This window comes from Notamacropus eugenii, chromosome 4 (genome assembly GCF_028372415.1).
Source record: "Notamacropus eugenii isolate mMacEug1 chromosome 4, mMacEug1.pri_v2, whole genome shotgun sequence".
In the NCBI taxonomy this organism is placed as follows: domain Eukaryota; kingdom Metazoa; phylum Chordata; class Mammalia; order Diprotodontia; family Macropodidae; genus Notamacropus; species Notamacropus eugenii.
In genome coordinates, this window is record NC_092875.1 from 431,063,125 (window position 1) to 431,079,812 (window position 16,688).

The following is a 16,688-nucleotide window of genomic DNA, read 5'->3' on the forward strand; positions in this document are numbered from 1 at the left end:
TGCTAGCAAATACAGAGTAAAGTAGTAGTACAGATGACAATTTATCCTTAGACCAAGAGGAAATTTTTACACAATGGATGTGTTACTTCAATATCCAAGAAAAAACTTCTAACAAGTATTTTTATGATGATAAGATCAGAGATCTGGAGTCAGAAGGGACCTCAGAAACCATTTAATCTAATCCTTTCATTTTACATATGAAAAAACAGAGGACCAGGAAATTTAAGGGACTTGCCCAAAACCACATGGGTAGTTAGCTTTAAAGGAAGGATCGCTCTTTATTGAATGAGTAGCTGTAGGGTCTTTTTATGTTTCACTGCATCTATTTTAGGTTATAAGCTCCTAGGAGGGTGGGATTATATCTTTATCTTATTTTTTTTCTACTTACAAAAATCTATATTTTCTCTCATCTTCCCATTGAAAAAGATCATGTCTCTTCCATTACTTTTCTGCTTCCCTGTATTTATACCATTCCCTCTACCTAGAAAGACTTCTGTCTTCCCTCATGAATCTACACTTAGGAAATTATGATTCCCATCAAGTTCCAATCACGCACATGCACCAGCGGGGACTGTCAGTATAGTAATCATATATATTGTCAAATTAGATTGATGTGCTGATTAGCTTTGCTAAACTGTTTTTTTCTTGTCACAAGGGTTGTCTCTCTGAGCATGAAAGAAATAAAAGTGAAGTGAAAACAAGGAAGATCTATAAATTAGTTTTTTTAATTTAAAGAGGTCCCCATAACTCTATTTCTATCACAGCATTTGAATTATATTGCTTTGCATTTGTTTGTCTTTCTTTGAATTGTATTCTTATAACTTTTTTACATGTTTCTCAAGTGGACCACAAACTCCTTCAGGGCAGGGATTAAATCATAACTTCCTGTGTATATCCTCAAAGTCCCTTGTACAAAGAGTACTATTTAGTGGGGCCATTTACATGGCATTTCAATGCTTCAAGGGTCTGAGATTTTCTTGGTGTGTGTACTTCCTGAAGATCACAAACCCTCTGGATAGCAGTAGATGACCTTTCAGAGTTCCTCTAGCTGAAGAATTCATCACCCTGCAGGCAACCTAATGATCACATTCTCTGAACTTTAATAGTCCTCAAAAAACAGATACACAGTCCATCACGGGACCTCTATTCAAGGTCTTTCCAGCTTGACCGAGCCTGCATGACTTTTACTTTAGCATTTTACCTATCATACTGAAAGTTATGATAGTCACTACCTGAAAATACCTTTCCTACCTTGACAGTAAACATATATAAAGTCCCTAAAATGACCCTATACCCATATTTCATAAACTTAAAAGCAAAGGCCTAACTACAACAAAACTGCCCTTCATTCAAAGCATCTGTCATGAGGCATTTTAAGAAATCAAAATATAAGGAGGCAAAATAATCAGAGTAACACAAATTTAGAGCTAGAAAGACTTTTAGAGATCTAATCCAACTTCTTCAGTTTATAGAGGAGGAAACTGAGGTCCAGAGAAATAAAGTGTTGAGGTCCAGAGAAGTAAAGTGTTTTGCCCAAGGTCATACTAGTCCAGTAAGTGACAGAAGTATGACTCCAAGGTCTCTATTTCCAAATCCAACAATGTCAGGTTATCTAAATAAATCAAGTCTTGCATATTCAAACTTGTAGAAAGCAATCATATAGCTTATATCCAATATCACCAAATAAATAATGGGACATTGATGCACATCCTGAAACTTAATTGCCTTAAAAACTATCAAATTTATATACCACCCCAGAACAGGCAAAAGGATGTTGATCCTTATTCAAACAAAGTATAGCCATGTGAGAAAATTCCTTAAGAGTTTCTACCTAATAGATGTTTATACCCAAAGATGGAAGGGGAAAAGGGAAGGCAGAGTTCATAAGGGACTAATTAAGGGGACTATGATTCTAAATACAGGTTGTTGTTTTTTTCCTTTCCCCACAGGAAAGAGGTTTTTCTCAAAGAGTTCCTTTCCAACTACAAATATCACAATCCATTTAGGATCAATTTACAGAACCCAAACTATGTACATTGATTCTACAATAATGTTAACCTAAAAGAAATTTCCCAAATTCCCAGAAAAATTTAAGTGTAGTTATAGTTATGAGGTGCCAAGAAAATTCTTAAAAGTCCAAAATGACCTCAAGTTTAATAGACTGGCACCTGGGAAGAAAAAGGGAAGACCAAAATTATAGAAAAATAAAGACAGATGACATACTCTCTTTGAGAAGAATAAGCCTACCAGTACCGCAAAAGTTTAACAAACCAAAACTCATCCATGACAAGTTATGTCATATTGTAAAATAAAAGCATAAATAAAAATAAAAGAGTAAAAAATGTCTTTTTTCATTGATTTTAACACTTTTATTCATCCTGGGAAAGGACAGACTTATTAAAAATTGTCTAATATTTATACTTATTTGCAAAATTATTCCAAGTAGTTTTCAGATGAATCAAGCTAGAATGATTTCCTGTATCCTACTGAACAGTTAAAAGCCAAAAGATTTCTCCAAAGGCACTGCCAGGACAAATGTTTCTCTTTCGCCCCCTTAAACAGTTCTAGTCAAGGATAGGAGAGGTATTGGCTCTTATCTTAAAATCAAAGGCAGCAATAATAATGAACACAGGATAAGGAAGAGGTTACAAGGCAGCAAACCATTTTTTCAATATCATGGTACTCCTTTTGAAGTGTGGGAAAGCCGAGAGACCCCTTCTCAAATTATTTCTAAATACGTAAAATAAAATACAAAGGATTAGAAAGAAAACAAATTATAATGAAATATAGCTATCGTTAGTTAAAAACCCCTGACATAATGAATCAAATTAAAAGACCCCAAGCTAATCAAAGGGAACAACTATCACAGATTGTGTATCTCACCCAAGTGCGGATATACCAACCATTACTGAGCTTGATACTTCAGAGAATTGTAAACCTAACATTTTAAAGATAATCAGAGTCAAGTCACAAATTAACAGGTTCAACAAGAAGCTGGAGAGACAGAACAATACCATTACATCTCTGTACTAAGTAGGCATTCATTCAATTGTCTTGAGAGAGATCCTTTCTAAATTTGTCTAATTTATTCCTAGCAAGGAGCTACTCCATTACTAGTCTGGCTCCATTATATAAAATAAGAGTGCAGATGCCTAAAGGAATGGTTACACAGACCTCATAGAATCATAGAGTTAAGAGTTGGAAGGATCTTCAGGGATTACCTAGTCCAGTCCCCTAATTTTAGAGATGAAGAAAAGGATGACTAGTGAGTTGGGGCGACTAGCCCAAGGTCACATAGTAAATGACCTTGGGCTAAGCCAAGGTTTGAAACTTCATGCTCTGACTCCAAATAGGGCTTTCTTTCCATTCTACCATCTTGCTTCTGTTCCACAAAGTGTTTCAAAAACATGTTATTTGACTTGTTACCATGGGTAGAGGTGACTGGCCATCAGGTGGCTGCTGTTGTTCAGTCATTTTTCAGTTGTGTCCAATGCTTTGTGACCCCATTTGGCGTTTTCTTGGCAAAGATGCTGGAGTGGTTTGCCACTTCCTTTTTCAGCTAATTTTGCACATGGGAAAAGTGAGGCAAACAGCATTAGATGACGCTCAGGGTCATGCAGCTAGTAAGTATCTGAAGCCTGTTCTTTGAACTCAGGAGTTCCTAATTCCAGGTCTGGCACTCTATCCATTGCACCACCTAGCTGCCCTTGGCCATCAGTTAAATATTTACTGAATGTATTCTATGTTCTGAAACTATTGCAGATAGATCAGAGGCCCCCTATATACAGATCAGGGTCTAGAAACTATACTTGGTTAACTTCTAAGCTATTTAATGCATTAAAAGAACTATGCATTTAAGTTGTTTTCTTGAGAAAAATGCTCATAGCTCCACTGAATTTTTAATGGTTATTTGCATTAAAAGAATTGAAATTTTGTAATTGCCAATATTCTATTCTAAATAATCTGACTAATTCTCCACAAGATGTTGATTAATGTGTTCCCTAAAATTCAAGAGAATTTATTCAGCATTCCCTTCCTTGCTACTATAAACCCTCCTGTGGATTGCTATGATTCACATCAAGTTTGGGAACAAACTCTTTCCCTAATGTCCTCAGGAATTTTGCTATCAAGAACATACCCTTCCAAATTCAATCTCTGTATATGAAAAGTGATCTATGATCTTACCAGCAGCATTTTCTGATCCTATACATAAGTTTCTAAATTCTGCTGGAGGAAATCATGCCAAACAGGTCCACTTAGATTTTGTTACCTTCCAACTCCCAACTGAACCATCTCAGCTTCACAGAAAACCCTTTATTCTTTCCTCACTGACTCTCTCCATCATATTCCCCATAATGGCTACTACAAATCTACTCCTCTTTTTTCCTATGTCCTCAATGCCACCTTTTTAGTGTACTCTCTCCAAATGACCTTGTCTCCCACTTCAATTAAAGACCATCTACCATCAGTTTCCATAACTTCTGTACTTCTTATCTCAGGACTCTCTACAGCGTCACCTATTATCTTCTTTACTTCAGTCTCAAAGGATGAAGTAATCCTTCTCTTTGCCAAGGCTAACCCTTCTACTTGAGCCCTTGATATATCCTCTCCAATCTCCTCTGGGAGCTTGTCCAATGATCATAACCTCAAACACTTTTCATCTGAAATATAGACCTAAATACCCACTGCCCACTGCCAATTCTCTGTTGGGCATCTCTACCTGGATCTCAATTTCAACGTGTCCAACATTGAACTCAAATCCCCTCTAAGCTCACCTTTCCCCCATACTTCCTTATTTCTATTGAGGACACCAACAAAATCTCAAAGTCATGCTTGACTCTTCTCCTTCTCTCTCATCTATCTTATCTAATCATTTGCCATGTCCTATCCATTTTTACTTCCAAAACCTCTCTCACATGCATCCCATTTCTCCACCTACACAGTGACCACTCTAGTACAAGTACTCAACACTTCTCTTCTAGACTGCTGTAGCAAAATTAATTCATCACTCACTTCATTCACCCACTTAAAAGCTTTCAGTGGTTCCCTATTCCCTCAGGAATAAAACAGAAAGTCCTCAGACTGGCATTTAAATTACCTGACACTACTTTTGTAGACTTCCAATTACTCCCCCTCACAATCATGACATTCCAACCAAACTGGACTACTAGAGGTTTTTCAAACTCAACATATTTGTCTTCGTGTCCATACTTGCAATGACTCTCCTTCCTCATTTATGCCTCTCAAAACTTTGATCTTCCTTGAAAATCCATCTGAGGTAGAATACACTATGGGAAGCCTTTCCTGAGTGCCGTAGTTCTTAGTGCTTTTTCCTTCCACAAATTTGTGGCAAATGCTTTGTCTGATCTCTCCCTTTGCCTGTTTAGTTCCTAAATAGTTTGCTTATTTATCATTTGTTTATTCATGTTCTATGTACATTTTGTACCCTCCAATATAACTTAAGATCTTTAATTGAAGGGGCTGTTTCATTTCTGTCCTTGTCTCTACAGTACCCTGCTCAGTCCACCACGTGGTAGGCATTAAGTGTGATGGACTTCACTGAATTAAATAAATGGTTCTAAGCAAGAGTCAGAAGGACCCTATACTTTTCCACCTCCTGAGTCAGAGGTTCAATAAGACTTTAATAGTTTAAGTTAAAACTCTAACTATTAGAAACATCTGGATATAAAAACTATAAAACCATAGTGCCTGCTTTTTAGTCTATTAAGAATTTTGCCTATCTTTCTTTAAAATATGTTTTGCTTAGTTCAATGGTTAAAGAAAGTCCAAAACTAAAAAGGCCTGAGCCAGAGAAAGAGCCATTTTGTAGAAGGCAGCTTTTCTGAGATGCATAATTCAACACAGGAAGAGAAAAGGAGTTCAGTTAGCACTCCTAAAGTAACAGAGAGGTGTTAAGATAATTAACAGCTGTTCTATAAATAAAAGCAAGGAAAAGACAGGTGTGGAGCCTTCTTCTAAGTATCAATGAAAATCAGTATTTAAATAAATAACGTTTATATGAGCTAAGTAATAATAAAAATACTTAATTTGTACTTAGAACTCTGCATATGTCATTCAAAAGTATATGTCCCACTTTCTTAAATTTTGGGGTTTTTTTGTATAATTCATTACATGCTTGTATAGTGCATTATATGCTTTTCTCAACTATCTGAATCTGAAAAATTCTACCAACTGGGCCTATGTGCTAATAGCCGCTGCCATTCAGCTAGTGTCAGCTAAAATATAGGCACAGTACCAAAGAAGAGTTCATTAACCTCCAGAGGACTGTGTCTTATTTCCTTTAACCTACTTTAATGGCATAAATTTCCCATGACCATATGAGATTTTCTCTAAAACTACTACCTATTATTTCTACAAATAATTAACTATACGTAACATTGATGTCTAAAATAATGTCTGCATACATACAATGTTCCACAAGAGAACAGAAAAAAACACAGTTCACCTCACTATGTTAGCACTATTTCTGGGAAAAAAATACAAAAGCAAACAATATTTTGACATTTTTTGAATGTAAAAGGCCAATGGTATTGGTTTGTGAAAAAAGACTACACTAAGGTATGTATGTTTCAGAATTCTTTCATTTGACATTTAAAATTTTCAATTTTCCTCTATTAAGTGAAGATTTAGGCATTTTCCCATAGGCTGATTCTGCCTACATTAAAAACAATGAATCTGTAAGAATATTGTATTAGAAAAGAATAGATTTCTTTCCAATATCCCTTTTCAGATTCCTTTAATTCCTATTAGAACAATACCCTGAACAATCCTTTCTAGAAATTCTGCAAGTCTTCCACTTAGTTTTAAAGTCCCTGCCTTACCTCAAAACACAGGATGATCACAACCATAAATGGGATGGGAAGCAGCCATTTCAGAAAAAGCAGTTGTATCAAAATGCTCAACGGATTAGCGCCTATTCTTTTAGATGGCTCCTTTACCTTCTACACTCTCTGCTAGATAGAAAAATCAATCCTCGTATCACACTCATCATCAGAGTAGAATCTGTTCAATAAATGAGTCTTCAAAAAGCATCACTACTTTCGTTTCCAATAGAAGCTTTGTCAGGAAGTGATTCCAACCACAGCCTGAACTGTGACTCAATGTGGTTTCAAACATTCAGTAAGGTACTATGATTTGGAAGAGGCCACGATAACCACAACTAGCAATACTGGTTATTCCTGCATGACACAGAAGCTCCTTTTAGTTCACAGTTCAATTTTTTTTCTCAAACCCAGGTGGAAAATTTAAAAAAAAACAAAACAACATTCCTCACAAACATATATAGCTGCTAAACTGCAAGTAGGTTACTTGCTCATTCTTCTACTTTAATGTCAACTCCACCACTGAGGAAGGTTCCCCTTCTCAATATTTTTGATAGAAAACTGATTTCTCACTGTGTAATTAAATTTGCATCAAACAGAAAGCAAATAATGCAATACAAGCTGATCTAAGGGGTCTTTTATTCTTCTTATTAAAGAGACAAAAATAGCCATCTGTTTACTTAGCTGTTGCCCTAAAGGTATTTTAATGCTGGTGTATCAATTTACTGAATATATCAAGCTTCCAAAAATACTTACCGTCTACTGCTTTTCTTTGTACCACCAAATGAAAATTTAAAAGACAAAACTGACCTCATTAAAAATTTTTTTTAATTTTATTGCCAAAATTCAGATACAAAAGAAAAAGTTTTTATGTTTGCTGACATGAAAACGCTCTCCAAGCAGAACTGCCCTTGGAGGCCCTGACAACTGGCAAGTGGTGAATGCTGCTGTAGACAGTCCTCCCACCCAGAAACCTTAGCTCATTCATTTGGCTGTGTTCCTCCTTAGGGGTGTTCTCAATTCCATCCCCATGGCTATTTCCAGGAACAAGATTAATTTACCTAGGTTACCTAGGTGAAAACTCCTCTCCAAAGTGCCACCTAGGAAAGGGAGTCCACAGCCCAGTCTGTTGTGCAAGACTTAGCTTGCCCAGATGTCATTATTAGGTACATAATTCACAATTATATACAGCATTTAAAGGATTACAAAGGCTCTTCTTCACAACCATCCTGTGGGGTGGGTGGTTAGCAGAAGTTTTATTTTTTCTCATTTCACAGATAAGAAAGGTTGAGTGATTCCACACATCCATTAAGTGTCTGAGTTAGGATATGAACAAATTTGGAGTTCTGAGTTCTTTGGACTCCACATCTCAAATCTTCTACTACTGAATACTGCCTCTGCATAATAATCAAAATCTTCAATTCTGGAGAATACAAGCATAGCCAATTCCAATCCAACAGCAGGACTGTTCCAAAGAAGCTGTTCAAAATCAAATTTAAAAACCAGAAGAAGGAACAAAACCTTCTACATGGTCCTTCCTTTCCCAGGAATCAATGTATTACATTCCATTTCTATGACTTTATTTCCCTCTGTCATGTCCAGAATTCCCTTCTACCTCACCTCTTCCTCTCTGACACCCTTGTTTCCTTAAACTTTGCTTGTCATCTTCTATGCATCTTTCTTGATCTTCCCCACCTACCAAGTACCTCCTTCCCCTTTCCCACCCTTGTTGTTTTTATTTTGAGGAATTATAGGATATAAAGCCAGAAGGCACCCTAGAAGCTAGCTAGTCCAAACCCCTAATTTTATAGATGAGGAAACTCAAGCCCAGGGAGGTCAAGTCCCCTGCCCAAGGTCACACAGCAGTGTCAGAGTCTGAAATTTGAACCCAGGGGCTCTAGGTCCTGAGAGGGTTCTTATCTAAGCACATGGTTAATATGAAAGTCCATGAGGGCTGAAACTGTCTGTTTTATGTTTTTGTGCATTAAGGATGTAGCACAGAGCTGGCATGGGGCAAAGTCATTGATTAATATATGCTTATTGGTCAAATTATCTATACCCTATCATCTACTCACAAATTTTAATATTTGTATCTGTAGAGTCCCTATAGAAAGCATACACACACACATATAAAATTAACTGTAGCATACAGTTAAAGGACCTCCACAGGATATCTATTATCAGGGAAGTTTGAAATGGAAAGAGTAGTGGAACCTAGCTCTGCCTCTAGCTGTGTGACCTTAAACAAGTCACATGATAATTTTAGGCATGAGTTTCCCCATTTGCTAAATAAAAACCCTGAACTAGATGATCTTTTAAGACCTCTTGCAGTGATTAACACAATTTCTTATTATAGTATTAAAACATGATATATGATTATTTAATTGAATGAATTTTTTTTTTCTATGCAGGTCTTCTGATTTAGATACAAAGACTTGTGCTGGCAGTTTACTCACTGGTTTTATTCAAAAAAGGATGGATGAATGTCCAGAAGCATTCAAAGTTTCTGTAAAGCAAGTCTATCTCTCTGAAAGCTCACCATTCCAGATTCTGCTTTCAGTGATTTGATCACTCAAACTCTTTCCAAGGGAGATTGGAAGAAATCCTTAAATTCCTGGACTGTTAGGGATTGAACAATTTTTTTCTTATTGTTTTCAAAGAAATTAGAATCCTGAAATTTTAGAGTTGGAAGGTCCCTCAGTGACCATTGGGAATGGCCAAACTATACCCCCGCCCAAAAAGAATCTCCCCTTGAAAGAACTGCTCAGTTCTCATCAAGTGTCTGCCTGAAGATTTCTGAGAAAGAACCCGTTACCCCATTCCACTACTGGATAGCTCTAATTGTGAGGACGGGTTGTGCTTTATTGTGACACCAATCATAAATTTCCCTCTTGGCAATTTCTACCCATTACTTCTTGTTCTTTCTTCTGGGTCTAAACAATACAAATTTAATCCTTTTTCTCTTTGAAAGCCCTCCACATACTGAGTATTAGGCTCCTCCCAGAGACTTTTCTTGAGGCTAAACATTCCATTTCTAACCAATCCTCATGACATGTACTCAAGGCTTTTCACTGTCCTTCCTCCTCACACTGTAGTTTATCAATTCCCTTCCTAAACTGTGGTATCCAGAACTGAACATAATACTTCAGTTGTTAAATGACCAGAGTACAGTAGAACTATCAGTTCCTTATATACCCAGAAGCTAAACCTCTGTTTCTGCAAAGCAAGCCTGCATTCGTTTTTGTTTGTTTCTTTGTGGGATGAGGGTGGGAGGGGTATCACATGACACTGCTGACTTTTGCTGCATTATAATCCACTAAAAGCCCCAAAATCTTTTTCAGAAAACTGCTGTCCAACCATTTTCCTACCATCTCTAATGTATTAGGCTGATTTCTTTCAACTCAATGTTAAGACTGCATTTACTTCTATTATATTTCTTACTTTCATTAGACTTATCTTAATCCTCCATCCTGTCAAAATTTTTTTTGCACCCTGACACATATATGAACTCAAAACTAAGCAGTTACTTACTTATTCCTGTATTGTTTAACATATGTAAATGTAGATATACTGAGATAATGCATATCATTGCAAACCTTAAAGTACAGTATAAATGAGACATTGCTTGGCTAATCAGTGATTTTCCATTTACAAATACAATTCAAAGTTTCATGGTACAATGAAAATTTTATACAGTCTTTAGAACTCATTTGCAAGCTATAATTTAATGAACTGATTCTGCTGACAGAGAAAACAGAATTGGATGATCTTTTTATTTGCATATAATGTCACTCCCTAATTTGGAAAGTCTGTAGTCTACCTTCAAACTGAACTTGGAAGGGTGTTTCTTTGCAAGTATGGCAATGATACAGTTCCACAGGACTGTTTCTAAAGCTTTGGTCCTTGAAGTACTCCATTCAGTCTAGTGGCTTTATTTATTATCTTTCACTTTCATAGATACTGATTTTGTACTTTTTTAAAAAGCAAACCAAAAACTGTTTTGAGACATCTATATATAAGAATACTAACTTGAAAACTACAGAAGTGAATTCTGGTGGATTTGCATACTATCACTGACTATTTTTATCAGCATTTTTAAAACATTTTTTATTGATGCCTTTTGTCATTTGTATTTTAAATTTTGTGGGGCTTTGTTAAAAAAATACAGAAGGACAGTGCTTCCTTATTTACATTAATGGAGTCTTTCTTTTGGATCTATCATACAAAGAACTTTGAAACTCCTGATGCCACAAAGCTACAGGAGACAGAAAGCTTTCACAAAACCTCCCCCTTCAACAAACACTAAACCAGTGTGGCACAGGTTGTGGGATCATCACCACATCTGATTAAAAGTAGAACCAAAAGCTCTTGGTTTACTAAACTATTATGGTCCCTTGCTATAAGGAAGAGTTAATTTAAAAGTAGGATAAACCAATGGAGACAGAAGAATTGGGTTTACATAACCCTCTATATGCCATGCCTAATTCCAAACTAGCTAAACCATCTACTTCTTCCACTTTCCTTGCCTTGCTGACCAGCATTGTCTTCTGCATTACAAAGTCAGGTTAGCTAACTTCAGCTAGATCCTCAAACTGCTCAGCAGTCCTCCTGATCTTCAGTGCATTCCCTATCATATTACCCACAAGGGCCATTCCAAACCATTTCTATACTCCTCAGTGTTAGTCCTAAAATGTGGTTGCTGGAACAACACAATACTCCAGAAGTACTCTGCTCTAGCAGAGTATACTGGAAGTACATCATCCCCCTCATACTGGGAGAGAATTGTTAATACCTGGTTAATGTAGCCTAAGATTGTATTAGCTTTTCTGTTACGCTGCAGTTATACTGATCCAACTAAAAAATTCCAGAACTTTTCCACAGTTGCTGTTACCTAGCCATATCTCACCCATTCTGTATTTGTAAATATTTGTAACCCAAATTAAAACTTTATATTTATTCTTAATAAACTTTATCTTAACAGATTCAGACTATCATTTTTGACTGATAAAATTTTTGTATTGCTACTCTTAACTAATGTTATAATTTTCCATTTTTCTTCATCTACAAATTCAACAAACATGCTATCTATGCTTTCATCCAAGTTATTCATAAAAACGTTAAACAGCACAAGCTACTTCACTAGAAACTTTGCTCCTGGCTTATGCTGATTTGTTAATCACTCTTTGGGCTACTGAACCAATTCCAAATCCACCTGATGGTGCCATTATCTAGCCTGTATCTCCTCACCTCGTCTACAAGAAGATCACAAGAGATTCTGTCAATATTTGACGGGCATTCCCTTAATTCACTGATTGGTAATCCAGTCAAAAAGAAACGAAATTCATCTGGCATGACCTAGTCTCCATAAAGTTATATGACTCAGTGTTCACTACTTTATTTTCTGCATCCAATTTATAATATAAAAATCCAGAATATCATCAGGAATTTTGGAAGTCAATCATCAGATCACTAATTTTACTTTTTAAAAATTGGGGCATTTTCTTGTCCCCTCTCCTTAGATACCTCTCCTCCACATTTTTTTCAAATATCAAGGGTGCTTTCTATAGCCCAAAGGGAATCCAAAACTACATGTACCTGACGACCTAGACTGGCATTTTGAATACTAATAACAATATAATAGCATTTATACAGTGCTGTTAAGACACATAACGTGAGGGAGGTGGTGATCTCTTACTATTTTTCTAACCAGAAAATATTGTTTCCCTGGTAACTTTTGGTTGGGCCTCTAAACATTCTTTACAACTTTCCAAATGGGACTTCACAGCAGAAGGGGCAAGAGAAAAGAGTGAATTGGCCTTTATACAAAGTATATATACACAAAGAGGACAGTAAAGTCCTTGGGAATATAAATTCTAGGAGCACTGAGTCTGGAGTAAGAGTAATCACTGATTTTAACATACTTAGGTTAAAAACAATTTCTTGTTTTGTGAGATGGATACACCAAGAAGTCTAAGGGTATGTAGAGAATGGAGGTGAAGGAGATGATCAGTTTCATTTAATGCTATCAATGAGCTATTTTCAAAAGCCAGGCTCTTAACAGTAGAGAATGGTGTAAAACTCTCTACTTCAACTGCCTGAACCAGACTGAAATATAATTGGGAAATTTTTATCAAAATAAAAAAAAATAAAATACAACATAATGTTCACTTGTATATTTCTAAGTCAATATGTAGCCCACAGGGTTCCATTTCTATTTGGGTTTGACATCATGGGTGAAAAACCAGTATCTAAGCATGTCATGAATCTTGAAGAAATCACCGCTCACTTATTGGCAATATAACATTGAAACTGAACAGGTTCATGGGAAAGAGATTATAATTATTCTGTCAAATGGGGGGGAACTCAGACCAATGAATGAAAATCATAGCAACAAAGATTTTGTTTTCACTTTAAGCAAAACCTTAACTTTGAAAGCTTCCTGAAAATTGAATGGGATACATTAGACAGTCACAAATTTATCATCAGTAGAGGCCTTCAAGGGGAAGCTATGTCTCCAAGTGGATAGAGCATTGGGCTTGGAAACAAAAAGATTAATCTTCATGAGTTCAAATTTGGCCTCAAACTCCCACTAGTTATGTGACCCTGGGCAAGTCAGCTAACCCTGTTCGCCTGTTTCCTCATCTGTAAAATGAGCTGGAAGAGGAAATGGCAAACCACTCCAGCATCTTTGCCAAGAAAACCCCAAATGAGGTTACAAAGAGTTGGACACAACTGAAAAAACAACCGAATGATAAGAATGAGGTCTTCAAGCAGAGGCTGGATGAACAACCATGTGTTGGCTATGGTGTAGATAAGATTCCTGCATGGGAAATCGGCTGCAACAGAAGTAACAGATGATGGATGATTACAGTAGTCCTTTACTTAGGTTGCTGGATTATCAGCTCTCTGCAAAGTCTAAGTCTATGATTCTATGAGATACTTAACACATAGCCTTTCAGGATCTATTGCAGAATCAACACTTACATGCAACATTTAACAAGCAAATAAGACAGTAACGTAATCCTAAGGTAACTCAGAGATTCCATGATTTTAAAGCAATGAAGCTACAAACATGAAAAATGCTCTACTGAAAGAGAAACAAGCAAGGGGCAGAAGCAGCAAAGTCATGAACAGGTTATCGGTTATCTTATTAGCAGGTTATCTTATGAAATTAAAGGACAATAAATCTTGCCCCTTGAAAATGATCACAGAGGCAGCTCATCTACTCCTACCCTTCATTTTCCTATTGAGCAAACTGAGACCTAGAAAAGTTAAGTGACTTAACCAAGGTCACACAAATATTCAGTGGGAGAGTCAGCTTTAAACCCAGATTCTCTGACTCTAAATCCACCTTTCTTTTCATTATGTTTTTATCAAAGTAGCCTAGCTTAAGATCTTGTGAAAATCAATTAACAGTATCAGAAGCAACAAGTTTTTACTGTCTTCAGCTATAGAATGAATGGCTTTTTGACTAAAGTTTAAAAAAAGCTAAAATCCAAACTGTATTAACCCCAACTATGTTATAATATTTTATTAAATTATCCACAAGGTAACATCACAAAGAAAATCACTGACCCTTCAAATATTTAGTTAATACTGCTCTAAGCTCTACTTTTCACAAGTTAACATCAATCAGACCCAAGTATACATTAACTGCTATCTGGATGTTAGCCAGTAATGCAAACATACATGTACATGGAAGCTAATGTTTGTGTAAAGGTCTTAAAGCTTCACAAACTGCTTATTTCCAATATCCCTGGTGAAGTAGGTAACAGATTTTTTATCCCCATTTTATGGATAAGGAAACTGAGTATCAGAGGAGTTAAATGACTTGACCAAGGTTATAAAGTTGCTAATTGCCAAAATTTATAAATCTAAATTTCCTGATACCAAGTCCACTAAAGCAGAATTTAGCTTATCTGGTCTGAAAATGGTGACAAAGAGATTAAGGAAACCAATTTAATCTCCATACCATCAAGGAAAGATTGATACCTTGCTACTAGACTGTACCTTTAACTAATTTAGGAAGATAATGATAGCTAATATTTATTTAGCAATTTAAGGTTGTAAACCACTTCATATAAGTTCTCTTTTGAGTCTCACAATAGCCCTGTCCCTGTGACAAGGGTGACATTGTTTTATAGATAAGGAAACTGAGGTTAAATGACTAAAATGAGGTTAAGTGGTTGGCTCAGTATCACACAGATAGATATCTGAGTATCTGAGGCAAAATTTGAACTTGGGTCTTCCTGATTCCAAAAATCTATCCAATGCATCAAGATAATCACTACAAAATAGATGTCCTTGATGATGAAACAAACTGATGAAGGGATGTGATTCAATGAAAAACATGTCTTTAACCTATTAGCACCAAAATTCCCCACCATTCCCCTCCCCTGCCCCCCCCAAAAAAAATTGCAGTAAAGGATGTAGTTCCCAGCTTTAGGCCCAGAGTTATTACTGGAAAAAGTGATAGCTGATCAACAGTATCATGTGTTTATATCCTGGACCTTCCATTGACTAGTCATCTCATTTATGCAAATTAGTTAAACTCTCAAAACCTGTTGCCCTATCTGTAAACTGGGATTAAATGAGGTAACAGATGTGAAATCACTTTAGTTGTAAATTGTGCTTTAAAAATAAACTATTATTTATATGCCATCTTAATAAGCAATCCTTAGTTTTCATGTCTTTTTTTAACAACTGGGTCCTTCAATGCTGCCATAAAATAAAGGCCAATACCTCACTTTCTTCCTTGACCCATTCATTTGAGGAATTCTACCGGTGTCTCAACAAAAATCACATATTAAGGACTGCCACCACAGACCTTTACAAAGCAATCCCTAGAAATGTCAAAGCAGGCAATTATCCTGCTCAGCCAATGAAATTAGTCAGCCTGCGCTCTTTTGTATCTGCCATGTACTTGTACAGTCCTTATTGTAGTGATACTATTTCCCTTACTAGATGTAATCTCCTTGAGCATAGGGTCTCACTCATGTCTACTGGAATTTTGTTGTATGTCTGTGTTTTAATAAATGTCTTTCCCTTTTACCTGCAAGACGTTGCTACTTCCCCCAGCCTACACTTTTTTCACCTTAGACAGGTACTCCCAATGCCTTGTCCCCACAATGAGGAGCTGGGCTGGGACTACTTCCTTCCTGAGTTTGAGTCATATAAAAGCTGTGGGTCCAAAGCAGTCTGTGGCTAGAGCTCTTGTTTTTGCTACAGGTTTGAATTTGTTTCCCATTGACCTGCTCTGACCTTTCAGCTCCTACAAATCTCTTGCTTCCTATGCTTTGGGATTTCCATATTGCTTTGACCTTTAATATTCACGTCTGTCTTAGTCTTTTACTATATCCTTTTGAGTTGCACAACTTTATTTTGTCCTTCTGTGTCCCCTTGATCTCTCTAGTTTCTAAATCTATTCCCAGTTATTTATGGACATCCTGACTTTAATTTGCCACCCAGTTCTGCCCCACAGTCTTGTTCTGCTATTGTTTCCTGAATCTGTCCCTAATCTATACTTCTTCCTGGACCACCTGTCCTAGGTCCAGATCTACCCACCATAAAAACAACTCTCCCAATCTCAGTTTCTCTGACACTTAATGGCTATAGGATCCAAGCAAATTACATAAAACTCTGGACTTCAGTTTTCTCCTCAATAATATAGGGTATTTGAACTTAGATTGATTCAAATGTCTCTTCTAGCTCAAAGTCTAGGATCCTATAATCCAATAAATCTGGACTCACTCCCTAATTTACTGCTGATTTTATTAAACTATGCCATAGTTAAGAATGGACCTACCTGGCATCTGATGATGGGGTGGTTCATTCTGAGCACTAGTC

The 16,688-nt window shown here is 36.5% G+C and overlaps 1 protein-coding gene across 14 annotated transcripts in view; it reads right to left on the minus strand.

The window, feature by feature from the left end:
• The window catches only part of ZNF532 (zinc finger protein 532), a 118,181-nt gene that overhangs the window by 85,668 nt on the left and 15,825 nt on the right, over positions 1-16,688 (minus strand). Inside the window, exon 1 of one of the 14 annotated variants that reach the window (XM_072605940.1) lies at positions 3,427-15,220. The exons of the other annotated variants lie outside the window; for them this stretch is intronic. The gene's annotated coding sequence lies outside the window, so the exon portion shown is untranslated. Of the gene's footprint in view, positions 1-3,426; positions 15,221-16,688 lie in introns of those variants that run through there. 14 annotated transcript variants of the gene reach the window in all.